At 47.1% G+C, this 27,897-nt stretch overlaps 1 protein-coding gene across 1 annotated transcript in view; it reads right to left on the bottom strand.

Annotated features, from left to right (window-relative positions):
• LOC141273238 (cartilage oligomeric matrix protein-like) overlaps positions 1 to 27,897 on the bottom strand; it is a 1,071,601-nt gene that overhangs the window by 852,024 nt on the left and 191,680 nt on the right. The gene's annotated exons all lie outside the window — the stretch shown is intronic.

Genomic DNA, 27,897 nt, shown 5'->3' with positions numbered 1-27,897 from the left:
CCGTTACACCAGTAAAGGTACTGAAGCGAATCCCCTGTGTGCGTGTCCGTCATTCCCCCTGACCCGACCGGGCCATCTCTCACCTGCATCCCATCCATCCACAATGCCCCGGGGGGCCCACTCCGCCTGTGGGGAGCAGAAACATCCCGGCTGCCATTCCATCACCCCTGGAGGTCTGCAGCAGTGTCGGTAACTATTACCGGAAACCACAGGAGGCGTCACAAAACTAACTGTTAACACTAAAACCCCTTTTTTTAAAGAGTGACCCCAGGGTACGGGCCCGGGAGCCGACTGCTTTAACATCCCAAGAAGGTAAAGGCCCGGGTACCGAGTCCCCCATATATCCCCCTGGGCGAGTCATCTCTTTTCTGGCGTCACAAACAGGATTTAGTGCCCGTTATCACAGGGTACTGTGTGCCCCAGAAGAACGGGCACCATTATGTGCGTACTCAAAGACAACAAGGAATCACCTCCCATCGTGGGCCGGGTTCCAGAATGGCAACAAAAGCGAGGCCCACCCCAAGCAACAGTGACCATGTATGTAGATGTGTCTGTCAAGGTGGGGGGGCCGCTCCTAGGAGTAACCGACAACAGGCTGCCATAGAACCGCCCCCGAAAGGGGAGAGGAGGAGAAAAGCAGTGGAGACAGGGTGCGGTCTTAACCAGTCTAGACAGACCGCACCAGGCAGCCAGCATGGAAGGAGGTCAGGACTAGAGATGAGCGTTGTTCTACTCGAACTGTTCGCCAATCTCAAATTCGAGCTGTTTTGGGCGGTGTTCGAGCCGTTCGGCGAACACGAACAATTTGAGAAAAATTCGGCTGTTCGAGGTTATTTTCGATAACTGTTCGTGCACCAAAATCATAACTGGATTTTTTCTCAGTAATGATGAAAATTAATGTTAATACGCAGTTTGAGTGTACAGCGGGGTGGGGGGAGGGGCAGGGGATGGATCTCTGCAGGAACAATGAAGATCTCCATTTTTTTTTCTCTTTCCCGCATTTGCAGTGGGGAGGTGCAATCTGTCAGCCTATCAGCAGCGCACACACGGAGCGAAGTGCTTTTTTTCACACAAGCAAGGGCATGTGTCATTGGCAGTGTATGTCACATGTCCTTGCCCTATAAGACCAAGCCATTTTCCCCGTCGCCACCATTTTCTCACTGCTGCAGCTGCGTGTTAGACGGCACCGCTGTTGCTGTGTGCGCTATACCTTGTTAATTTCAAGCCAATTTTCGCACAAATATACAGATAGCTTGGGAGTAGGGAATAGTTGTGATTGCAGTCCTTTTAAGGACTAGGTTACAGCATTTCCTACGACTTTTATCAGGGAGGTCTGTGCTCTTAAATAGATAGATTGTGGGAGTAAAGACTAATTGTAATTGGAGTCCTTTTCAGGACTAGGTTACATCAGTTCCTATCAGATTTGCCAGGCAGGTCTGTGCCAGTGCTGTGCAAGTTTTTTTCACAGCATTTGGCTGAATCTAGCAAAGCTAATCCTTTTTGGCCTATTGCAGAGTGTGTTAGTCAGTGGAGTAGCCTATCTGTGTTGCAAGATATAGCACCTGTGTATAGAATACCAATTTTTTTACTGCACCTAGTGAAGTAAAATCTTTTGGGCATAGCATCATTCTATTAGTCCATCTATACTGACCTCCATCAGGTTGCAAACTGAATATAATTTTTTTCTGCATCTAGCTCTGAAAAAATATTTAGCCTTCTAGCAGTGTGTCGGACTTTCTCTATTAGTCCATCTATACTGACCTCCATCAGGTTGCAAATTAAAAATAATTTTTATCTGCATCTACAGTACCTCTGAAAAAATATTTGGGCTTCTAGCTGTGTGTGGGACTTGTTGTATTAATCCATCTATACTGACCTCCATCAGGTTGCAAACTGAATATATTTTTTTCTGCATCTACCTCTGAAAAAATATTGGGCTTCTAGCTGTGTGTGGGACTTGTTGTATTAGTCCATCTATACTGACCTCCATCAGGTTGCAAACTGAATATATTTTTTTCTGCATCTACCTCTGAAAAAATATTGGGCTTCTAGCTGTGTGTGGGTCTTGTTCTATTAATCCATCTATACAGACCTCCATCAGGTTGCAAACTGAATATAATTTTTTTCTGCATCTAGCTCTGAAAAAATATTTGGCCTTCTAGCAGTGTGTGGGACTTGTTCTATTAGTCCACCTATACTGACCTCCATCAGGTTGCAAATTCAAAATAATTTTTTGTATGCATCTAGCTCTGAAAAAATATTTGGCCTTCTAGCAGTGCGTGGGACTTTCTCTGTTAGTCCATCTATACTGACCTCCATCAGGTTGCAAACTGAATATAATTTTTTTCTGCATCTAGCTCTGAAAAAATATTTGGCCTTCCAGCAGTGTGTCGGACTTTCTCTATTAGTCCATCTATACTGACCTCCATCAGGTTGCAAATTAAAAATAATTTTTATCTGCATCTACAGTACCTCTGAAAAAATATTTGGGCTTCTAGCTGTGTGTTGGACTTGTTGTATTAGTCCATCTATACTGACCTCCATCAGGTTGTAAACTGAATATATTTTTTTCTGCATCTACCTCTGAAAAAATATTGGGCTTCTAGCTGTGTGTGGGACTTGTTGTATTAGTCCATCTATACTGACCTCCATCAGGTTGCAAACTGAATATATGTTTTTCTGCATCTACCTCTGAAAAAATATTGGGCTTCTAGCTGTGTGTGGGACTTGTTGTATTAGTCCATCTATACTGACCTCCATCAGGTTGCAAACTGAATATATTTTTTTCTGCATCTACCTCTGAAAAAATATTGGGCTTCTAGCTGTGTGTGGGTCTTGTTCTATTAATCCATCTATACAGACCTCCATCAGGTTGCAAACTGAGTATAATTTTTTTCTGCATCTAGCTCTGAAAAAATATTTGGCCTTCTAGCAGTGTGTGGGACTTGTTCTATTAGTCCACCTATACTGACCTCGATCAGGTTGCAAATTCAAAATAATTTTTTGTATGCATCTAGCTCTGAAAAAATATTTGGCCTTCTAGCAGTGTGTGGGACTTTCTCTGTTAGTCCATCTATACTGACCTCCATCAGGTTGCAAACTGAATATAATTTTTTTCTGCATCTAGCTCTGAAAAAATATTTGGCCTTCTAGCAGTGTTTCGGACTTTCTCTATTAGTCCATCTATACTGACCTCCATCAGGTTGCAAATTAAAAATAATTTTTATCTGCATCTACAGTACCTCTGAAAAAATATTTGGGCTTCTAGCTGTGTGTGGGACTTGTTGTATTAGTCCATCTATACTGACCTCCATCAGGTTGCAAACTGAATATATTTTTTTCTGCATCTACCTCTGAAAAAATATTGGGCTTCTAGCTGTGTGTGGGACTTGTTGTATTAGTCCATCTATACTGACCTCCATCAGGTTGCAAACTGAATATATTTTTTTCTGCATCTACCTCTGAAAAAATATTTTGCTTCTAGCTGTGTGTGGGACTTGTTGTATTAGTCCATCTATACTGACCTCCATCAGGTTGCAAACTGAATATATTTTTTTCTGCATCTACCTCTGAAAAAATATTGGGCTTCTAGCTGTGTGTGGGACTTGTTGTATTAGTCCATCTATACTGACCTCCATCAGGTTGCAAACTGAATATATATTTTTCTGCATCTACCTCTGAAAAAATATTGGGCTTCTAGCTGTGTGTGGGACTTGTTCTATTAATCCATCTATACAGACCTCCATCAGGTTGCAAACTGAATATAATTTTTTTCTGCATCTACCTCTGAAAAAATATTGGGCTTCTAGCTGTGTGTGGGACTTGTTGTATTAGTCCATCTATACTGACCTCCATCAGGTTGCAAATTGAATATAATTTTTTTCTGCATCTAACCCAGCCAATAGTTTTGGCCTAATACCACAGTTTGGCCACTCAGCTCTGCTCGGTTCCCATCCATTGTTTTTTTGTGCAAACAACTCCAGAGTTGTGAATTAGTTAACCACCAAAATGAGTGGAAAAAGGCCTGCTGCTGGTGGAAAGGGGAATAGGCGTGTTGGGAAGGGGAAAAAAGGTTGTGTCCGTGGGGTAGGTGTTAAAGCAACAGTAACATCTGCAGAAGAAAGACCATCTTCCAGCCAAACTAAAATGTCTACTTCTTTTAGCGGACAATGTGATAAGATCCCTTTCTTACGGCCACGCCAATCGCTACAAATTCCAGATGAGGCACAAAAACAGCAGGTGCTTCAACGGATATCAAGTGCTCCTTTAAGTGGGCTCTCCTCCACATCAACTTCAACATCACAAATACTTCAGTCCTCAAAGGTGTCACCCCAATCGCACTTGCTTCCTCACAGCTCCCAAATCTCCAGCTGCCCGTCTGAGTATGAGGTAGAACAGATGGTTGAGTCTGCAGAGCTGTTTACTCATACTATAGCCTGGGAATCAGAGGTCGACTCCAGCGCTTCTGTGAATCCAGACGAGGAAATGATCTGCACTGATGCCCAGAATCTTTATGAGTCGGATCCAGGACCAGACGCAGAAGGTTCTGACCATAATGTAGACCCTCATTCCCAAACTGTAACTCCTGTTGGTGGAGACAATGAGGAAGACGATGATAAGACTCAAATACCTGATTGGAGCGACAACTTTAGTTTTTTGTCAGGGCAGGAACAGGTTGGCTCTGAGGACGACGGGTGTGATAATGCACAGGGTGATGATGATGAGGTTGGAGATCCCACTTACTGTCAACCCACAGTCAGCCAAGAGATGAGGTCAGCAGAGGAGGTGGAGGAAGATGCTAGTGACGACGAGGTCAGGTTGCGCCTTCCTGGACAGAGACGTAGTACTGGAAGCACGTCAACAACTGCATCCTCAAACACAACTCTGCCTCTCACCACAGGTCGCATGGGTGCTAAGCCTTGCATAGTCTGGGCATTTTTTCAGATCGATAAAGATGACCCAACTCGTGTTATCTGTAACATTTGTCAGCAAAAGCTAAGTAGAGGCCAAAAAATACATAGTTTGAGTACTTCATGCATGAACTGGCACATGGACATGAAGCATAAGTTGCAGTGGGAAGCTCAGTGTGCTACAATGCGGCCTAGCCGGCCGGGCCAACCACCGTCTGCCATATCTTGTGCATCCGCGGCCTCTTCATCCTCTGTTTTGGGGCGCAGACCTGCCACCTCTTTACCCGCAACAGCCAGCGTGATTGGCAGGTCATCATTTTCTTTGGAGGTGGGAACACCAGCTGGTGTTGAGCGCTGTCCGACATCGATAGCACCACCTTTGGATCAAGGCAACCTAACATGTCCGCCTGCATCTTCCTCACAGACCGGCAGTTTGCCGGGGACACCCTTATCAACCCCGTCTAAGCACAATAGCCAGCCCTCGGTCCCTCAGATGTGGACAAGTAAAAGACCATTTCCTCCTAGCCATGAGAAAGCTAAGAGGTTGAATTTCACCATCTGCAAGCTCTTGGCTACAGAAATGCTGCCTTTCCGCCTGGTGGACACAGAGGATTTTCGAGACCTTATGTCCGTTGCAGTGCCCCAGTACCAGATGCCCAGTCGGCACTACTTCTCAAAGAAAGGTGTGCCTGCGCTCCACCAGCATGTCGCACACAACATCACCGCTTCTTTGAGAAACTCTGTGTGTGACAGGGTGCATTTCACCACAGACACTTGGACGAGTAGGCATGGACAGGGGCGTTACATGTTGCTGACTGGGCACTGGGTAACTATGGTGACAGCAGGACAAGGGGCTGCAGTCCAAGTCTTGCCGTCCCCACGAGTTGTGCGTCAATCCTCTTTATGTCAAAGTTCCTCCACTGCTTCTGCCTCCTCAACCTCCTCTCGGTCTTCCACCTGCACCCAAAGCCTGTCTGGTCATGCCACAAGCTTTCTAACTGCGCAGAAGGGATCCTGCACACCTCCTTACTATGCTGGCAGTAGGGCTCAACGTCATCAGGCGGTTTTTACATTGAAATGTCTGGGAAATGTGAGTCACACAGCTGAGGAGTTGTGGTCAGCTCTGGAGAACCAATTTCATGAATGGTTGTCTCCACTGGACCTGAAACCAGGGAAGGCCGTGTGCGACAATGCTGCAAACCTGGGTGCGGCCCTTCGCCGGGGCAATGTCACACACGTGCCTTGTATGGCTCACGTCTTGAACCTGGTTGTCCAGCAACTTTTAGCCCACTATTCCAGACTAGATGGCCTTCTGCAGAGGACACGGTCGCTGTGTGCTCACTTCCGCCATTCGCATCCCGCAGCTCAGCGACTTACATCTCTACAGAAGTCGTTGGGCCTGCCACTTCACCGGCTAAAATGCGATGTGCCTACCCGGTGGAATTCAACTCTGCACATGTTGCAGCGACTGTGGCAGCACCGACAAGCCCTGGTGCAATACGTTCTGACGTATAGCCTGGGCCAACGAGATTCAGAGGTGGGGCAAATCACGCTGGAGGAGTGGTCTCAGATCAGGGACCTATGCACCCTTCTGCACAGTTTTGAAAGGGCTAACATCTGCAAGGTCCAGACGGTCGGCAGCACCAAGGCGGCAGGCATGTGAGGGTGGGGGAGATGGTTTTACCAGGGCGCATGGTAGCAGCCAAACTAGTGAGGAAGGTGCAGGAGCCCAGGAAGAAGTGGAGGACGAACTGATGGAAGACTCATCAGATGAGGGAGACCTTGATCACATTTCTGTTGTGCGAGGTTGGGGGGAGAGGACAGAGGAAGGAAGCATGATTGTTACCTCGCCACCAACACAACAGGGACTTGGTGCTCCTGGATGCGCAACACACATGAGTGCCTTCTTGCTGCACTACCTGCAACATGACCCTCGAATTGTGAGAATTAGAAATAATCCTGACTACTGGGTTGCCACACTGTTAGATCCCCGGTACAAAAGTAAATTTGCAGAAATTATTCCTGCCATAGAAAGGGATGCACGCATGCAGGAGTATCAGCAGAGACTGTTGCAGAATCTTACATGTGCTTTTCCACAAAATACCAGTGGTGCACGTAGTGAATCTCACAGTTCCAACTTGCCAACCGTGGGACCGTCAAGTGTTCAGCACTCAAACCGTAACAGAACCACAGTATCTGCTGGTAACATCAATTTTGCGGAATCATTTCACCACTTTTTTAGCCCATCCTTTGCAAGGCCACAGGAGACAAGAAGTCTGACACATAGTCAACGCCTAGAGACGATGGTACAGGAGTATCTCCAAGTAAACATTGAAGCCTCGACTGTGTCACTGGACCCTTGCTCTTTTTGGGCTTCCAATCTGGATAAATGGCCGGAGCTAGCCACTTACGCCTTGGAGATCTTGTCATGCCCCGCAGCCAGCGTTCTGTCTGAACGTGTGTTCAGCGCTGCTGGTGGTGTGCTGACAGATAAGCGCACGCGGCTCTCCACTGATAATGTAGACAGACTCACGTTCATAAAGATGAACAAATCATGGATCCGAAACGACTTTTCTACCCCTGTGTCATCCTGGGGAGAGTAAAAGCTTGATGATTGGTTAAAATCACCCTACCAACCGTTTTAAGCTTTCAAATTACTAATCATGTTTATCTGTATCTTGACTGGAAAATAATTTGGGCTTTGTAGCAGTGTGCAGCACTGATCCTATTAGGCCATCTATACTAAAGCTTCACCAGATTTAAAAAATAATTTTTAGCTGCATCTAGCCCGGAAAATAATTTTGGGGCTCCGAGATGCGCAAGACACATAAGTGCCTTCTTGCTGCACTACCTGCAGCATGACCCTCATATTGTCAGAATTCGAAGTAATCATGACTACTGGGTTGCCACACTCTTAGATCCCCCAAACTTTTCGATCAACCTTTTCATTTTAATAAAGACCAAAAAAATGGTCATTTTTGAAATTATAAGCATTAGCAGGTTGTTAGAAACTGAAATCAAACAGTTTTCAACTCAAAACTTTATTCTAGGTGATGTTACATTTTCACATAGGACCCCTTGTTCGAAAGGAGCTTCTGAACTCTCTCGTCCATTGAATTTGTCAGGTTTTGGATGGTTTCTGCTTCAATTGTTTTGCATGAGGACAGAATACCCTCCCAGAGCTGTTGCTTAGATGTGAACTGCCTCCCGCCATCATAGACACTCCTTTTAATGATGCTCCAAAGGTTCTGAATGGGGTAGAGGTCAGGGGAGCATGGGGGTCACACCATAACCTTGTCCCCTTTTATGCCCATATCAGCCAGAGATGCAGATGTTTTATGTGCAGCATGAGATGGTGCATTATCATGCAGAAAAATGATCTTGCTGTGAAATACACGGTTCTTCTTCTTGAACCATGGCAGGAAGTGCTGTTTGAGAAAATCCACATACATTATGGAGTTCATCTGTAGCGCCTTCAGGGATCCTAAAGGGGCCGACAATCTCTCTCCCCATGATTCCAGCCCAAAACATTACTCCACCTCCTCCTTGTTGGCGCTGTAGCCGTGTTTGCGTGGGGTGTCCATCAACCAGCCATCCTCCACTCCATCCATCTGGACCATCGAGCGCTGCACGGCACTCATCCGTGAACAAAACTGTTTTGAAATCAGTCTTCATGTAATGTTTGGCCCACTGGAGCCGTTTCTGCTTGTGTGAAGTGGATAGAGGAGGTCGACAGGATGGCGTATGCACAGCTGCAAACCTCTGAAGGACCCTGCATCTTGTTGTTCGGGGGACGTTGGAGGCACAAGCAGCTTCAAAAACTTATCTGCTGCTATGACAAGGCTTTTTTGCCGCTGCTCTTTCAACCTGACGTAATTGCCTGTAGGAAAGAGTCCTCAATTTGCCCTTATCAGCACGCACACGTGTGTACTGTGAATCAGCTACATACTTCTTGATTGCCAAGACACTTCATCCTGATCATCGCACAATGTTGATTGTAGTCATGCCTTGACCTAAACACTCCACAATTTGTTGCTTCTCAGCAGCCGACACATCCTTTTTCTTTCCCATTTTGGCAGAAAATGTAGGCTGCTTAATAATGTGAGAGAGCCTTCTTAAGTAGTCTTGCCTTTCATTGGACACACGTGCCAAACTAATTAGCACAGGTGTCTGCAATTGCTTACAGTGATATAAAGAGCCCTGACACACATCACCATCAATGAGTTTAACTGACAAACAAACAAATTCTTCCCTTATCACTCCTAAACACTTTTTGCATAATAATTTGGAACGCAGTGTACATGTGCTTTTCCACAAAACACCAGCGGTTCACGTAGTGAATCTTACAGTTCTAACTTGCCAACCGTGGTCTGTATGGAGTTGTTCAATAAAGGGCCCAAAATTAAGATAACATAGATGGGAGAGGTCTGTATGAATAGGAATTCCTAAGTATTTGATACCCTGTGAGGGCCAGGCAAAGGGAAAGTTGGACTGGATGGAATCCTATATGGATTTGGGGAGGGAGACATCGAGGGCCTCAGACTTCGCTGCATTGATTTTAAAATTTGACCATGTAACAAAGTGATCTATTTCAGCCATAACAGCATGGATGGATATATGTGATTGAGTGATATATACTAGGACATCATCAGCAAATAGAGAGCACTTGTACTCGGTGCCTCCCACCTCAATCCACCTAATATTGGGGTTATGGCGAATTGATGAGAGCAGGTGCTCCGTCACTAGGATGTATAAGAGAGGGGACAGAGGACATCCCTGCCTTGTCCCATTGGTGATTGTGAAAGGTGATGAAAATGTTCTGACGCACCCCCTGGGCCTTGGGACACCCGGAGCCGGACCCTTTTTGGTGGATGCTGGTGGTTGTAGTCTTCGTGGCGGCGACCCGGTTCCGTGGCTCAGGGCGGTCAAACCAGTGGCGGAACTATTTATGTGGTTTTGATGTTTAAATGTACGACTACGCCACCCGTGGATTGCGGTCAGAGTGAACCGCCGCTACAGGGCAGACCGCTGAGGCTGGTGTTGTGGGTGCAGCAGAGCGTAGCATAACTCCCCACAGGGAGTATAGCCTCAGGGCAGTGTATGCGGAGGATGGGGGTGATGGTGCAGGGCAGCAGCAGTAACGACACGGAGTCAGTGATGCAGTTCAGGGCCTTTACTCACAGTTCTTATTATCCAGACCACGTCTGCAGGTAACGGCTGCCCACGTCGTACTGTGCTCACCAGGTGAGGGGCTCAGACAACTCCCAGATAACTTTGGAGCACTTCACAGGACCCCCTTTGTGTGTCCTTTGTCTGGCCTTTCTTACCAACACTTCTGTCCGGCTGCCTCGGGCCTCCTCTTGGTAAACTTGGCGCCAGTTTCCCTGACCCTATGTGGTGCCTTCCTAGCGGGTGTAGCGAGGGGCTGCGCCACATAAAATGTCAGAGCCTCCGGTTTCTAGCTGAGGGTCGTTTCCTGCCTCCACTAGTTCGGGGACCGGTCTCCCCCTTTGGCCTGACCCCTCCACGCAGGTGGATTCGGGCGTGCGGTGGCGACTCGCCCGTCCGCACCCCTGGGATCCCTTCATTCCTCGTTCCTGGAGCCTTCTCCGCTCCTCTTCCTTCCTTCTCCCTCTTCCAGGCCTGGGCCTCTGTTACTAGGCCCGCCTCCGGAACAGAGCTCATGCAGAGCCCCTGCTCCCTGCCACTTCTGCTCAGACTTCTTTGCACTGAACTAAGATGGTGCCCACCTTTTATACTCCCTTCTCAATGCACCCAGGAACTGCTTCCTCCCTGCTCCTGCACTACAGGGTTCCCCTTCCTCAGTGTTCCCTCCCCCCACTCCAGCCAGGGACAGGGACTGTCGTGCCCATCTCAGGGGCATATTGGTCGCCCTGCCCCACGGCAATGTGGTGTAATGCATGCAGGTGTCGGGTCCTGATCCACACTCCATCCTTACCTGAGAGTGAGATATCACACCTCTGGGTGAGGTGCAATACGTCTGTAGCAACCGAGCCCTCAGGGTGCTACAGTTCCATTTATCTTCAGCCTAGGTGACGTATTGTGATACAGGGCCGTGATTTTGGCTATAAAAGGGTCCCCTAGACCCCTACCCCAAGCTTTTTAAGAGAATCATATATGGCGTGCCAGGAGACTCTATGGAATGCTTTCTCAGCATCCAACGAGAGTATCTAATTACAAATTTTTAACTGCATCTAGCCCAGGAAATACTTTGTGCCTAGTAGCAGTGTCTGCTAGTCAGCGGATTATCCCGGCTGTTAAGCAAGCTACACCACCTGTAGTTTAGACACTTAATTTTTTCAAAGGAAATGCTTCGGGACCATGGGATACTTAGTGAAGAGCATCAGGAGGCACCCCAAGGCATAGGGGCTGGGACTGGCAGTAGGATGCCTTGCGGTGGACAGCCGAGCTCGATCCTTATAAAAGCTTTTTAACTGCAGCAGCTTTAGTGGACGCTACTGGAGCTGGAATTACGCGCCTGCTGGCATGAGACTTGCCCTCCAATAGATCCTTGTAAATGGATTTAAAGTGTATTCATTCAAATTAGAGAGACAATTTAAATTAAAAAGCTTAGAGCTGCCTCCACCACAGGGGGGCTCGCTCGACCCACCAGCGGACAGGCACCAGTATTGGGAGAGGGGGGCTGGCCATCAGGGTTCACCGCGGCTCTGGCACAAACCCGGCGACACGGAGGTGGCACGGGCAGGAGCGGACTGGCCGTGTCGGCTTCTCACTTTTTGGATTTTAGAAGGGCATGACATGCCTATATCTGTGTCTCCCCCTCCTTTTACTCCTCCACCTCTTTTATTTTCGCATGACTATATGTACTTGTCACTTTTCCATGTGTTAGTTATGTCTTCTGAGCAGTTTGTCAGCTTTTGGACACCTTTGAAGGTGTTTTCTATGTGTTTCTATGTGTTTTTGTTTGCCTGCCATTGGTTTTAACGGTGTTCGAAGGTGTTCGACGAACAGTTCGACGAACAGTTCGGCGAACACACGGGTGTTCGACGAACCGAACCGAACTCGAACACTACGGGGGTGGCTCAACACTAGTCAGGACCAAATCTCCGCCTTTGGCCTGCAGGAGCTGGCGACCTCTCTCACCCTGGAGGGAACAATTGTTAAGCTGTCCCCGGAGGAGACCGAATTCCTCCAGGGCGAGGTGCAGGAGCTGAGCCAGCAGCTGGAAAAAGCCCAGCAAGCGACGATCGCCAGGTGGAAAATGGAGCTGCTGGCGAAGATCGTAGCACGGCGGCGGCCAACGTTGTGTGCCACCAGCAGCACCCCAGCCCAGGTGGAGCCAGATGAACGCCAGGAGGTCGAGTCCAGCACAGGAGCAGGTAGGAGAAGTTCCCCTGTCCCGGACGCTGAAAGCACCGACCTTCTCCTGGGCCTCCTACAGCACCCTCCGTCCCCAGCCACGTACACCCTGGAGCAGCTGCTAAGCTCGGAACCCCCACCCCCGGGCGCCGACTCCTCGGACCTCCTGCTCGGCTCCCTCCCGGAACCGCCAGCCCCGGCACCCGAGTGGGTGTACGGAGCGCCCTCGTTTGATTGGTCTGCCAAGTTCGAGGACCCGCAGTAATGCCCTCTACTCCCCGTACCAGTGCCCCTGGCTGCCCGCCATGAAGGAGAAGAGTATAGGTGGGACAACCGGGGGGGAACCTGATGGGGTTTCCGCAGGAAACCCAGGCACAAGACCTGCAGAGGGAGGAGTTCTGCAGACAGGAGCTCTGACAGCTAGCAAAGGAGCGGCGCACCCAGCGGGTGCGCTTGGAGCAATTGGAGGCCAGAAACAAGGCCGCCAAAGCGCAAGTACGCCAAAATGAGTCCATTCGGCCTAGTCCCCGAGAGGAGGGACTAATAGTCAAGTTCAACCAAGAAGCCGGATGAGGCTTTATTCGCGACCCAGAATTCGATTGAGTCATTTTTGTAAACAGGCGGGATGTCGAGTCCCACCTAGAACAAGGACACCCTGACCGAAATTTATACCCTGGTGACTATGTCTCCTATACCAGGCACCATGGGGAGCGCGGGTGGTATGCCCTCCAAGTCCATCGCGTGTTTAAGGATGACGAGGACATGCCCCTGCAGCCTGAGGCTGATGACCCGGCCGGGTCAGTCGGCGAGCACCAGGGACATCCCCAGTGGGGGTACCACTACTGAGCGCAGTGGATGGAACTGAACTTGAACTGTACATAAGTTGCCCGGAAGGGTGCAGCTGACTTAGTGTTTGCTGCCCAGTTACCCGTAAGGGTACAAAGACTGACGGGCTGAGGACTGTGAGCAGCCAAAGACTTACACCTGTAAATAGTTGCGCTTCTTGAAGTGCTCTTTACTGGTTTTATATATACAACCATAGACCTCAGAACAAAAACCCGTTTGGCGTGGCCGAAGACAAGGTCCAGGATCTGGATCGTCTATGCCCTGTAGCCACGCCCCAGGGCCTACGTTGAGGGTTTTCAGGCGGGTCCCTCTTGTTACTCTTGTTACATCTTAATCAGTGAAATGGACACCTGGTGACTGTACTTACTGTAACATTGTTATTGTTATTGTTGTTGTAATTACTATTGTTACTTGTTACCTGTTTGAAATGCTTCAGTCCAGGAGTACTGAATTGTACTAGGGGGGAATGTGCCTCCCTGCTACCACAGGTACCACAGGACCCAAAAAGGTGCATGGACGGACTTCTCCACAATCTCCACAAGAGGCCCTCATTACAAACAAACAACTCCACCCTTCCACCTCATACTGCAAGAGGGAGCCCTGTTACGGATATATAAGCCGGAGGGTGGAGTCAGCTAGTCAGTTAGTTAGTCAGTCTGAGAGTGAGTTCAGTCAGACAGTGTGCTGGCACTTAGACCAGTGAAGAAGCAGCATGTCTGCTGCTGTGTTGAGGGCCCTAAGTGTGGCCGAGGTAAAGAGAGAGGAGAGAGGAGTTAAGGGGGCAGAGGAGCATCACAGGCTCACCCCAAGACACAATCCGGACACCGGGTCCGCGCCTACAGGGTTCTCTACACCCAGTAGGGAGAACCGGCATACCAGGAGGCTTCCAGACCCCTGGTCATCCTGAAGCTACCGTCAAATATAGGACTAGGAACCACGAAGGCCCTGGAGTCCAGGGATAGTGGTTGCCAAAGGAAAGTCCTACTACCAAGCGGTCAGGTGAGAGAGCAATGCAACATAGAAGCCAGGCCAAGTTCCAGGCTGGCCAGAAGCTTAGAGAGAGGGAGACACGGATCAGGAGGCCTTATACCCGCTCACTGGGGAGAGTCCTGAAGTGCACCCTTCCTAGCAAGTACCCTGGACCATACCTGCCGTTACACCAGTAAAGGTACTGAAGCGAATCAGTACCTTGTCCGTCATTCCCCCTGACCCGACCGGGCCATCTCTCACCTGCATCCCATCCATCCACACTAACTGTTAAACAACACTAAAACCCCCTTTTTTAAAGAGTGACCCCAGGGTATGGGCCCGGGAGCCGACTGCCATGACATCCCAAGAAGGTACAGGCCCGGGTAATGAGTCCCCCATATATCCCCCTGGGCGAGTCAGTGGTCATTTTTGGATGGATTTGAAGAAGATCCGTGCGTTCAAAGAATGGCGACATTGGTTGGAGGGGGCTGTTCATTCTATTGCTGTTATTACTGACCATTAGTGTTGAGTGAGCACTAAAATGCTCGGGTGCTCGACCCGAGCAACGAGCCCAATGTTAGTCTATGGGAGACCTGAGCATTTTTGCGGCGACACCCCCGGCAGTCTTTTAAAAGCCTAACAAGTGCCCAAAACGATAGTGACAGTGCTCAAATGACATGGAGACAGCATGGGGATCGCCCCAGGAAGCATTTCTGACCCCCAGGTAATTCCTGTCAACAACGTGGTCAGAGGTATTAAGCCACTTTTAAGGGCTCACAATAAAACGTTCAAAAATGAAACTGAAACTGCTTTCCTGTGAAATATGTTAAGGAAGTTCCTTTCCAGGGTAAAGACTTGTGTATAAGGTAAAATAAATGACCCCCCCCCAAAAGATACTCCTCCACAACTTGGACTATGTTCACAAGTAGCATTTTTTATGCGTTTTTGCACTTTTGTATTGCTTTCAACCGTGACAAATGCATTCACCGGGAAATGTCATTTTAACATTTTACAACCTTATCTGGCCATGTGCTGTGTGACACATGCATACAGTTCTGGGAACAGCATGGGGAAGACCCCTGGAAGCATCTCTGACACCCAGGTCACTGCCTAAAAGTGTGCCCATCTGAAGTCATCCTTGCCGCATCAGAAGATGCAGAATTGCAACTATCCCCGTGCAAGTCCTTCCAGAGCAGTGTTCAATTGTACCTCCCCCATTCCTTGCAATGCAAGCGCAAGTATGCAGCCTACCACCCACCCATCCCCAGGCTGCAATACCATACTGCTTGCTTGCACTTGAAATTGGGCCTTCTACGCATGAGGAGGCGGAATCTGGCCACCACATCATGGCTGCATTGGTGGCCTGGTATACATACTCAGTCCCCAGCCGCCCGGTGGCCGGGGGTACATACTCGGTCCCCAGCCGCCAGGGGGCGGCCGTGTGTCCATACTCGGTCCCCAGCCGCCCTGCGGCCGGGTGTCCACACAATGTCCCCAGCCGCCTGGGGGCAGCCGGGTGTCCATAAACGGTCCCCAAGAGGCCCTATTTCTCCTGTCAACTTCCCCCCACACACTTTTCTTAGCCCGGCCTGCTTTAGGGCAGCATTGGATGAGCCCACCAGAGAACCAGACTCCTCCGGTAGGCCCTGGCTTCTCCATCAGGGGACTTGAGAGTGCCAAGGTGAGGAGCATGATGATGATGATAGAAGTTAGCATCTGCTTTGTTTTCTTGGAATGCAAGCACATTTATCTAGTAGCAGCTAGGCCTGAGGTGGTCAGCGTTTTGGCACATATTCTACCTCCTCCAAGGATGGCTGGATGTTTTCCTGCTACTATCCCAGTTCTATGACTCCCGTTAAAACGAAGCTTCAGGTGATAAATGATGGATGAGGTGGTGGCAAAGGAGAAAGAGCAGGAGGAACAGGGACCATTCACATCAATATCAGACCAGTCAACCACATATGTCTTGTAGGATATGTTTCTGTAACAAAAGGAGCGGTTTGGCTACACAGTTATAGGGCATACAGTGAGTGCAATGCCTACCAAAAATTTCGAGGCACTCCAATGCCCCTTGGAAATGACATGGAGGTCAGAGGGCCTTAATTAAACCGTTTTTTCCATTTATAGCAACTGGGTCTACTGTACACTGTTGGCCTAAGCAGTGAATGGAAGGCTTTCCAAAAATTATGAGGAACTGCAATGCCCCTTGAAACAGACGTGGATTACAGCGTACTAAAATCCTTCTACCCATTATTGGGGAGTAGGTCTCCCTTAGTTCTCGCCTTTGCATTGAAAAGCAAAAGCTGACAATAATTAGGAGGAAATGCAATGCCCGTTGGAAGTGTCGTGGAGGTTAGAGGTAATTAAAAACATCATTTCAATGCCACTTGGAAGAGCTGTGGAGTTCAGAGTGGCTTAAGAAGACGCTTTTAATGCCCCTTTGAAGAGACGTGGAGGTCACAGTACCTTGACAAGACGGTTTGAATGCCCCTCGGAAAAGACGTGGAGGTCCCAGCAGCTTAACAAGATGCTTTTAAAGCCCCTTGGAAAAGTGGTGGAGGTCACAGTAGCTTAACAAGATGGTTTGAATGCCCCTTGGAAAAATGGTGTAGGTCGCAGTAGCTTAACAAGACGGTTTGAATGCCCCTTGGTAGAGACGTGGAGCTCCAAGTGGCTTAACAAAACGGTGTGAATGCCCCTTGGAAGAGACGTGGAGGTCCCAATATAGTTTTTAGTCTCTAATATAGTTTTTAAGGTTGAAGGAAGACGAAGTCCATCTAGTTCAACCCATAGCCTAACTTGTTGATCCAGAGGAAGGCAAAAAAAAACCATGTGGCAAACACTAAGCTCCACATTGGGGAAAAAAATTCCTTCCCGACTCCATACGACAATCAGACTAGTTCCCTGGATCAACGCCCTATCAAGGGATCTAGTATTTATAACCTGTAATATTATACTTTTCAAGAAAGGCATCCATGCCCTTCTTAAATTTTAACAGTGAATCACTCATTACAACATCATGCGGCAGAGAGTTCCATAGTCTCACTGCTCTTACAGTAAAGAATCCCCGTCTGTGATTATGTTTAAACCTTCTTTCCTCCAGGCGTAGAAGATGCCCTCTTGTCCCCGTCTCAGGCCTCAGAGTAAAAAGATCAGTAGAAAGGTCTTTGTACTGTCCTCTCATATACTTGTACATAGTAATAAGATCACCCCTAAGCCTTCTTTTTTCCACAGTAAATAACCCCAAGTATAATAACCTGTCTTGGTATTGCAGACCCCCCAGTCCTCTAATAACCTTGGTCGCTCTTCTCTGCACCAGCTCTAGTTCAGCTATGTCTTTCTTATAGACCAGAACTGTACACAGTATTCTAAGTGTGGTCGCACTAATGACTTGTATAGAGGTAAAATTATGTTCTCCTCATGAGCATCTATGCCTCTTTTAATGCATCCCATTATTTTATTTGCCTTTGCAGCAGCAGCCTGACACTGGCCACTAAACGTGAGCTTGTCGTCCACCAATACACCCAGGTCTTTTTCAGTTACAGTTTTGCCCAGTGGTTTACAATTAAGCATATAATTATACATTTTATTTCCTCTGCCCAAGTGCATTACCTTACATTTATCCCCATTAAAGCTCATTTGCCATTTATCAGCCCAAGCTTCTAGTTTACATAGATCCTCCTGTAATATAAAATTGTCCTCCTCTGTATTGATTACCCTGCAGAGTTTAGTGTCATCTGCAAATATTGAAATATTATTCTGTATGCCCCCTACAAGGTCATTAATAAATATGTTAAAAAGAAGGGGGCCCAATACTGACCCCTGTGGTACCCCACTGTTAACTGAGACCCAGTCTGAGTGTTTTCCATTAATAACCACCCTTTGTTTCCTATCACTGAGCCAATTCTTAACCCACATACATATATTTTCCCCTATCCCCATTGTTCTCATTTTATGTATCAACCTTTTGTGTGGAACCGTATCAAAAGCTTTTGAAAAGTCCATATACACAACATCCACTGCATTTCCTTGGTCCAGTCCAGAACTTGCCTCCTCATAAAAATTGATCAGATTAGTTTGACAGGAACGGTCCCTCGTAAACCCATGTTGATAGTGGGACATGAGGTTATTCTTCTTCAGATACTCTAGTATAGCATCTCTTAGGAAACAATCCAGGATTTTACCCACAGTAGAGGTTAAGCTTACTGACCTATAATTTCCAAGTTCAGTTTTTGTCCCCATTTTGAATATTGGCACCACATTTGCTATACGCCAGTCCTGTGGTACAGACCCTGTTATTATGGAATCTTTAAAGATTAAAAATAATGGTCTATCTATGAAGTTACTTAATTCCTGCAGTACTCGCGGGTGTATCCCATCCGGGCCCGGGGATTTGTCAACTTTAGTGATTTTTAGACGCCGCCGTACTTCCTGCTGGGTTAAGCAAGTGACATTTACTGGAGAATTTTTGTTATCACTAATAATGTTTTCTGTCATGCGATTTTCTTGTGTAAATACGGTTGAAAAAAAATCATTTAGCATATTGGCTTTTTCCTCATCCTCATCCACCATTTCACCCAGACTATTTTTAAGGGGGCCAACGCTATCATTTTTTAGTTTTTTACTATTTATGTAGTTAAAGAATATTTTGGGGTTATTTTTACTTTCTCTGGCAATGATTCTCTCTGCCTCAATCTTTGCTGTTTTGATTTGTTTTTTACATAATTTATTTAATTTTCTATATTTATTTAATGCCTCATCACTACCTACTTGCTTTAGTTCTCTAAATGCTTTCTTTTTTCACTTATTGCGCCCCTTACAGCTCTATTTAGCCATAGTGGTTTCCTCCTATTTCTAGCATGTTTATTCCCATAGGGAATATATTGTACACAGGTCCTATATATATAACAAGACGGTTTTAATGCCCCTCGGAAAAGTGGTGGAGGTCCCAGTAGCTTAACAAGACGGTTTGAATGCCCCTTGGAAGAGACGTGGAGGTCCCAATAGCTTAACAAGATGGTTTTAATACCCCTCGGAAAAGTGGTGGAGGTCGCAGTAGCTTAACAAGACGCTTTTAATGCCCCTCAGAAGAGACGTGGAGATCCCAGTAGCTTAACAAGTCGGTTTTAATGCCCCTTGGAAAAGTGGTGGAGGTCACAGTAGCTTAACAAGATGGTTTTAATGCCCCTCGGAAAAGTGGTGGAGGTCGCAGTAGCTTAACAAGACGCTTTTAATGCCCCTCAGAAGAGACGTGGAAGTCCCAGTAGCTTAACAAGACGGTTTTAATGCCCCTTGGAAAAGTGGTGGAGGTCACAGTAGCTTAACAAGACGGTTTTAATTCCCCTCGGAAAAGTGGTGGAGGTCGCAGTAGCTTAACAAGACGCTTTTAATGCCCGACAGAAGAGACGTGGATGTCCCAGTAGCTTAACAAGACAGTTTTAATGCCCCTAGGAAAAGTGTTGGAGGTCACAGTAGCTTAACAAGACGGTTTTAATGCCCCTCGGAAAAGTGGTGGAGGTCGCAGTAGCTTAAGAAGATGCTTTTATTGCACCTCAGAAGAGACACGGAGGTCCCAGTAGCTTAACAAGACGGTTATAATGCCCCTTGGAAAAGTGGTGGAGGTCACAGTAGCTTAAAAAGACGGTTTTAATGCCCCTTGGAAAAGTGGTGGAGTTCACAGTAGCTTAAAAAGACGGTTTTATTGCCCCTCGAAAAAGTGGTGGAGGTCGCAGTAGCTTAACAAGACGCTTTTAATGCCCCTCAGAAGAGACGTGGATGTCCCAGTAGCTTAACAAGACAGTTTTAATGCCCCTAGGAAAAGTGTTGGAGGTCACAGTAGCTTAACAAGACGGTTTTAATGCCCCTCGGAAAAGTGGTGGAGGTCGCAGTAGCTTAAGAAGATGCTTTTATTGCACCTCAGAAGAGACACGGAGGTCCCAGTAGCTTAACAAGACGGTTATAATGCCCCTTGGAAAAGTGGTGGAGGTCACAGTAGCTTAAAAAGACGGTTTTAATGCCCCTTGGAAAAGTGGTGGAGTTCACAGTAGCTTAAAAAGACGGTTTTATTGCCCCTCGGAAAAGTGGTGGAGGTCGCAGTAGCTTAACAAGACGCTTTTAATGCCCCTCAGAAGAGACGTGGAGGTCCCAATAGCTTAACAAGACGCTTTTAATGCTCCTTGGAAAAGTGGTGGAGGTCGCAGTAGCTTAACAAGACGGTTTGAATGCCCCTTGGAAGAGACATGGAGGTCCTAGTAGCTTAACAAGACGGTTTGATTGCCCCTTGGAAGAGACGTGGATGTCCCAGTAGCTTACCAAGACAGTTTTAATGCCCCTCGGAAAAGTGGTGGAGGTCGCAGTAGCTTAACAAGATGCTTTTAATGCCCCTCAAAAGAGACGTGGAGGTCCCATCAGCTTAACAAGATGGTTATAATGCCCCTTGGAAAAGTGGTGAAGGTCCCAGTAGCTTAACAAGATGGTTTGAATGCCCCTTGGTAAAGTGGTGGAGGTTGCAGTAGCTTAACAAGACGGTTTTAATGCCCCTTGGAAGAGACGTGGAGGTCCTAGTAGCTTAACAAGACGGTTTGAATGCCCATTGGAAGAGACGTGGAGGTCCCAGTAGCTTAACAAGACGGTTTGAATGCCCCTTGGAAGCGACGTGAAAGTCCCAGAAGCTTACCAAGACAGTTTTAATGCCCCTTACAAGAGCCATACAGTACAGCATCTTAAAAATATTATTCCCATTATTGGGGAGTGTGTCTCACACAGTCTTTGCTTATGCCTTCCAAGCAAAAGCTGGCAAAAATAAGGACGGAGGAACTTTCAATAATGGCAACACAGACCACGGTTACCCTGGTGGTATAGTGGTGGTGGAGGCTGAGGATAAGGAGAAGAACATAAAACAGCCGAAATGAGGAAGCGTATACCCATGTGTGGGTGTGAAGCGGTGCATGTGAATACACCTCCCAAAATAACACAGTGGATTTGACTTTATGTTACTCTGCTGTCATTTGGCTGTGATGAGAAGTCTGGCCCAATCCAGCCCTTGTTCATTTTGATAAGGGTCAGCTTGTCAGCATTGTCAGTTGACAGGCGAGTGCGCTTATCAGTTATAATTCCCCCAGCGGCACTAAAAACATGCTCCGATAACACGCAAGCGGCAGGGCAGGCCAGGACCCTCAAGGCATACAGAGCGAGTTCATTCCAAGTGTCCAGCTTGGATACCCAATAATTAAAAGGCACAGAGTAATCACGGAGGACGCTGGTACAGTCGGCAAGGTACTCCCTCGCCATCTTTTGAAACTTTCCACTCCTTGAGAGAGTACCCCGCGCCTCAGCGTCTGTCCGAAGGGAGGGTCTGAGAAAACTGTCCCAGAACATTGACAGTGTTCCCCTGCCTCTGCTGGATTGGAGTTGCGTCTCTCTCGCCTGTACGCCTTGGTTGGGCAACGAAATGTGACCTCTGCTGCTAGCATGTTTAGATGGGAATTTTTTTAACAGTTCTGCAGCAAGGGCCTTCTGGTACTGCCCCATTTTTGTAGACCTCTCCACCTCAGGAATAAGAGAGTGAAAGTTCTTCTTGTAGCGGGGGTCTAAAAGTGTCACCAACCAGTAATGACTGTCACCCAACATTTTGACAACGTGAGGGTCACGGTTAAGGCAGAGTAACATAAAGTCAGCCATGCGTGCCAGACTGGTAACGGGCAAGACTTCCGTGTCCTCACCAAGATGACGACTGACCATGCTCTCCTCCTCCTCCCCCCCTGTCCTCAGGCCACCGGCGCTGAACCGACGGTATGACAATTGTACAGGTACTACCGTCTACATCGCATGATACACGCTCCTGTTTTTCCTCCTCCTCCTCCTCCTCTTCTCCCTCATTGTCCCCCAATGCATGTTGGGATGAGATGAGGCTGGTCTGTGTGTAATCGACCGCTACGGCTTCTTGATCCATCTCATCATACTCTGGCTGCAATGCCTCTTCTTTAATTCTCTGCACAGAGCATTGCAGAAGACAGACAAGTGGAATGCTGATGCTAATGATGGTTTCTTCGCCACCCACCATCTTGGTGGACTCCTCAAAGTTTGTCAAGATGGTACATATGTCAGACATCCAGGTCCACTCCTGAGGTCTTATGTGTGGAGTCTGACCTGAATATCGACGGCCTTGTTGCAGCTGGTACTCCACAACTGCTCTCTTCTGCTCACAAATCCTTTGCAACATGTGGAGGGTAGAGTACCTTACGTGAGGGGACATCACACACCAGTCGGTGTGACGGAAGCTGCAAACGCTGCTGCAAGACAGCAAGGGTGGCGGAAGCTGTAGCCGACTTGCGAAAATGAGCTGACAGGTGGCATACTTTGACGAGCAGATCTGGCAACTCGGGGTACGATTTAAGAAACCGCTGAACCACGAGGTTAAGCACATGAGCCAGACTTGGTACGTGTGTGATCTCGCCTCGCCTCAGAGCCGCCGCCAGGTTACGGCCATTGTCACACACAACCATGCCTGGATGTATGTTCAGTGGTGTCAGCCACAGATCTGCCTGCTCTTTCACAGCTGTCCACAACTCACAAGCAGTGTGAAGTTTCTCACCTAAGCTTATGAGTTTCAGCACAGCCTGTTGCCCTTGGCGGAGGAAGTACTGCAGTGCTTCCAGCTTGTAACTGATGTGGTGATATCTGAGATGGAGGCTGAACATGAGGAGGAGGAGGATGATGCGCAGGAGCTGTACACTGTGGGGGCAACTCTGACTGACATAGGGCCCGCAATCCTCGGTGTGGGGAGGATGTGTTCCGTCCCAAGGTCCAACTGGGTCCCGGCTTCCACTATGTTTACCCAGTGTGCCTTCAGGGAGATGTACCGTCCCTGGCCACAAGCACTTGTCTACGTGTCCGTTGTCAGGTAGACTCTCCCAGTAACTGCGCTGTTGAGGGCGCGGCAGATGTTTTGGGACACGTGCTTGTGTAGTGCGGGGATGGCACACCGGGCAAAATAGTGTCGCCTGGGGACCGAGTACCGAGGGACGGCCACCGCCATAAGGTTGCGGAAGGATTCCGTCTCCACCAGCCTAAAGCCAGCATTTCCAAAGCAAGCAGTCGTGAAATGTGCGAATTTAGGACTGTGGCCTGTGGGGCGTTGGCTGTGAATTTCCGCTTTCGTTCAAAGGTCTGGGATATGGACAATTGAACGCTGCGATGTGGACGTTGATGCTGTTTCTTGAGAAACTGCCAGAACAAGTGAAAACTGAGAGGAGGGGGCATCTTTGCATGCAGTATGGACAGGGGCCTTGCACACACAACAGGGGGTTATATTGCATGCACAACAGTGGAAGAAGCAGTGGTGACACCCGCTGACACTGGTCGTGGACCCTGGGGTTCACCCCACAAAGTCGGGTGCTTTGCTGCCATGTGCCTGATCATGCTGGTGGTGGTCAGGCTGGTAGTTTTGTCACCCCTGCTGATGCTGGCATGGCAGGTGGTACAAATGGCCTTTTTGGGGTTATCAGCAAAGTCTTTAAAAAAATTCCAGACTCTGGAAGACCTACAGGTTGTACTGGCAACGTCCCTCGTGTTGGTGTTACGGGGAACTGTTTCCTGCCTTCTGTGTGCAGCCACCACACTGCTTCTTCCAGCCTGTTGGGGTACTATGCCTCCCTCACCCTGTGTGCTGCTGTCCTCGCTCTGCATGTCCTCCTGCCACGTTGGGTCAGTTACTAGATCATCCACCACCTCCTCCTCTTCCACTTGCACACCACGATCCTCCTCCTCACTTCCTGGCAATTGTGTCTTGTCATCGTCCACCTCTTGTGATAAATTGCCAGGGTCGACTTCCTGTGGCCATGGCTCTTCAAATATTTGGGCATCTCTACATGGGATCTCCTCTTCCACCACTTCAAGCGGAGCAGGCGAGGGGCACAAATCTGGAAATGGACCAGTGAACAGCTCTTCAGAGTGTCCAAGTGGGGGATCAGTTGCTGTCTGACGACACTCGGCATATTGGGAGGAAGGAGCATCAGGGTGAGGAGGAGTATGCGGTTGAGACTCACGGCTACTAAGAGTTGACCATGTGGTAGACAGACCGGAGGTGGTGGTGCCCAGGTCACTGGAAGTATTATCTGCTATCCAATTAATAACCTGTTGACACTGATCAGTTCGCAATACTGGTGTTGTTCTGTGCTTCCCTAGTAATTCGGTCAAGAAGTGGGAGCAAGAAGATGTGGTTGTTGGTTGTGGCACATTTTCAGCTTGGCCACGGCCCCGTCCTCTGCACGCACCATCACCAGAACGTCCAGTTCCACGTCCCTTGCCATTCACCTTGTCCATTGTAAAGGAAGTAAAATAGCTTACACTCGCACTATCAATGGAAAAGGGGTAATAAAAAGTAAATTAGAACCGTGGAAGAGGAAAACCAGAGTTCTATTTCTCTGGCCTACACCCGACTCTTTTAAACAATCTGAACAATCAGGGAGAAACTATTACTATTTTTCGTTACGGAAAAAATGCCAAAAGCTGAATAATAGAGATTTTTTACCATGGAATGGCAAAACCACAGTTATTGTTTACTGTGGTATACCATACAATTTTAAATAGATATATTTGCGGCTGAACAGTGAGCGACACACTCAAACTGTTTTTTTTTTTAGATACAAATGGCCCAAAAGTGGATAATACAGAGGTTTGAACCGTGGAACTGCAAAACCACACGTCTGTTTATCTGGCCTACACCAGACTATTTTCAACAGATATATTTGTGTCTGAAAAATCAGGGAGACACTATTATTTTTTCTTTACGGCAAAAAATGCCAAAAGCAGGATAATACAGAGATTTGACCCGTGGAACTGCAAAACCACACTACTATTTCTCGGGCCCACACCAGACTATTTTCAACAGATATATTTGTGTCTGAAAAATCAGGGAGACACTATTAGTTTTTATTTACGGCAAAAAATGCCCAAAGCAGGATAATACAGAGATTTGACCAGTGGAACTGCAAAACCACACGTCTATTTCTCGGGCCTACACCAGACTATTTTCAACAGATATATTTGTGTCTGAAAAATCAGGGAGACACTATTAGTTTTTCTTTACGGCAAGAAATGCCAAAAGCAGGATAATACAGAGATTTGACCCGTGGAACTGCAAAACCACACTACTATTTCTCGGGCCCACACCAGACTATTTTCAACAGATATATTTGTGTCTGAAAAATCAGGGAGACACTATTAGTTTTTCTTTACAGCAAAAAATGCCAAAAGCAGGATAATACAGAGATTTGACCCGTCGAACTGCAAAACCACACGTCTATTTCTCGGGCCTACACCAGACTATTTTCAACAGATATATTTGTGTCTGAACAATCAGGATACACTATTACTGTTTTTCTTTACGGCAAAAAATGCCAAAAGCAGGATAATGCAGAGATTTGACCCGTCGAACTGCAAAACAACACTTTTATTTCTCGGGCCTACACCAGACTATTTTCAACAAATATATTTGTGTCTGAAAAATCAGGGAGACACTATTAGTTTTTCTTCACAGCAAAAAATGCCAAAAGCAGGATAATACAGAGATTTGACCCGTGGAACTGCAAAACAACACTTCTATTTCTCGGGCCTACACCAGACTATTTTCAACAGATATATTTGTGTCTGAAAAATCAGGGAGACACTATTAGTTTTATTTTTACGGCAAAAAATGCCAAAAGCTGGATAATAGAGATTTTTTACCGTGGAACAGCAAAACCACAGTTATAATTTACTGGTGTATACCAGACTTTTTTAAATATATACAGTACAGACCAAAAGTTTGGACACACCTTCTCATTTAAGGATTTTTCTGTATTTTCATGACTTTGAAAATTGTACATTCACACTGAAGGCATCAAAACTATGAATTAACACATGTGGAATTATATACTTAACAAAAAAGTGTGAAAGAACTGAAAATATGTCTTATATTCTAGGTTCTTCAAAGTAGCCACCTTTTGCTTTGATGACTGCTTTGCACACTCTTGGCATTCTCTTGATGAGCTTCAAGAGGTAGTCACCAGAAATGGTCTTACAACAATCTTGAAGGAGTTCCCAGAGATGCTTAGGACTTGTTGGCCCTTTTGCCTTCACTCTGCGGTTGGGTTCAAGTCTGGTGACTATGGAGGCCAGGTCATCTGGCGTAGCACCCCATCACTCTCTTTCTTGGTCAAATAGCCCTTACACAGCCTGGAGGTGTGTTTGGAGTCATTGTCCTGTTGAAAAATAAATGATGGTCCAACTAAATGCAAACTGGATGGAATAGCATACCGCTGCAAGATGCTGTGGTAGCCATGCTGGTTCAGTATGCCTTCAATTTTGAATAAATCCCCAACAGTGTCACCAGCAAAGCACCCCCACACCATCACACCTCCTCCACCATGCTTCACGGTGGGAACCAGGCATGTAGAGTCCATCCGTTCACCTTTTCTATGTCGCACAAAGACACGGTGGTTGGAACCAAAGATCTCAAATCTGGACTCATCAGACCAAAGCACAGATTTCCACTGGTCTAATGTCCATTCCTTGTGTTATTTAGCCCAAACAAGTCTCTTCTGCTTGTTGCCTGTCCTTAGCAGTGGTTTCCTAGCAGCTATTTTACCAAGAAGGCCTGCTGCACAGGGTCTCCTCTTAACAGCTGTTGTAGAGATGAGTCTGCTGCTAGAACTCTGTGTGGCATTGACCTGGTCTCTAATCTGAGCTGCTGTTAACCTGCGATTTCTGAGGCTGGTGACTCGGATAAACTTATCTTCAGAAGCAGAGGTGACTATTGGTCTTCCTTTCCTGGGGCGGTCCTCATGTGAGCCAGTTTCTTTGTAGTGCTTGATGTTCTTTGCAACTGCACTTGCGGACACTTTTAAAGTTTTCCCAATTTTTCGGACTGACTGACCTTAATTTCTTAAAGTAATGATGGCCACTCGTTTTTCTTTACTTAGCTGCTTTTTTCTTGCCATAATACAAATTCTAACAGTCTATTCAGCAGGACTTTACTCCTCTTTGGTCAGACCTCATCTGGAATACTGTGTACAGTTTTGGGCACCACATTTTAAAAAAGACATAGACAAACTGGAGCAAGTTCAGAGAAGAGCGACCAGAATGGTGACTGGTCTGCAAACCATGTCCTATGAGGAACGGTTGCAGGATTTGGGAATGTTTAGCTTGCAAAAAAGAAGACTGAGAGGAGACTTAATAGCTGTCTATAAATATGTCAAGGGCTGTCACATTGTAGAAGGATCATCTTTATTCTCATTTGCACAAGGAAAGACTAGAAGCAATGGGATGAAACTAAATGGGAGGAGACACAGATTAGATATTAGAAAAAACTTTTTGACAGTTAGGGTGATTAATGAGTGGAACAGGCTGCCACGAGAGGTGGTGAGTTCCCCTTCAATGGACGTCTTCAAACAGAGGCTGGACAGACATCTGTCTGAGATGATCTAGTGAATCCTGCTTTGAGCAGGGGGTTGGACCAGATGACCCAGGAGGTCCCTTCCAACTCAACCTTTCTATGATTCTATGATTCTATGACTATCAGCTGTGTATCCACCAGACTTCTGCACAACACAACTGATGTTTCCAACCCCATTTATAAGGCAAGAAATCCCACTTATTTAACCTGACAGGGCACACCTGTGAAGTGAAAAACATTTCCGGTGACTACCTCTTGAAGCTCATCAAGAGAATGCCAAGAGTGAGCAAAGCAGTCATCAAAGCAAGAGGTGGCTACTTTGAAGAACCTAGAATATAAGACATATCTTCAGTTGTTTCAAACTTTTTTGTTAAGTATATAATTCTACATGTGTTA

Source organism: Phyllobates terribilis, unplaced genomic scaffold (genome assembly GCF_046119375.1).
Source record: "Phyllobates terribilis strain yellow unplaced genomic scaffold, ASM4611937v1 Scaffold_1__5_contigs__length_1240528914, whole genome shotgun sequence".
Taxonomy (NCBI): Eukaryota; Metazoa; Chordata; class Amphibia; order Anura; family Dendrobatidae; genus Phyllobates; species Phyllobates terribilis.
This window is presented reverse-complemented; position numbering and strand designations above follow the sequence as displayed.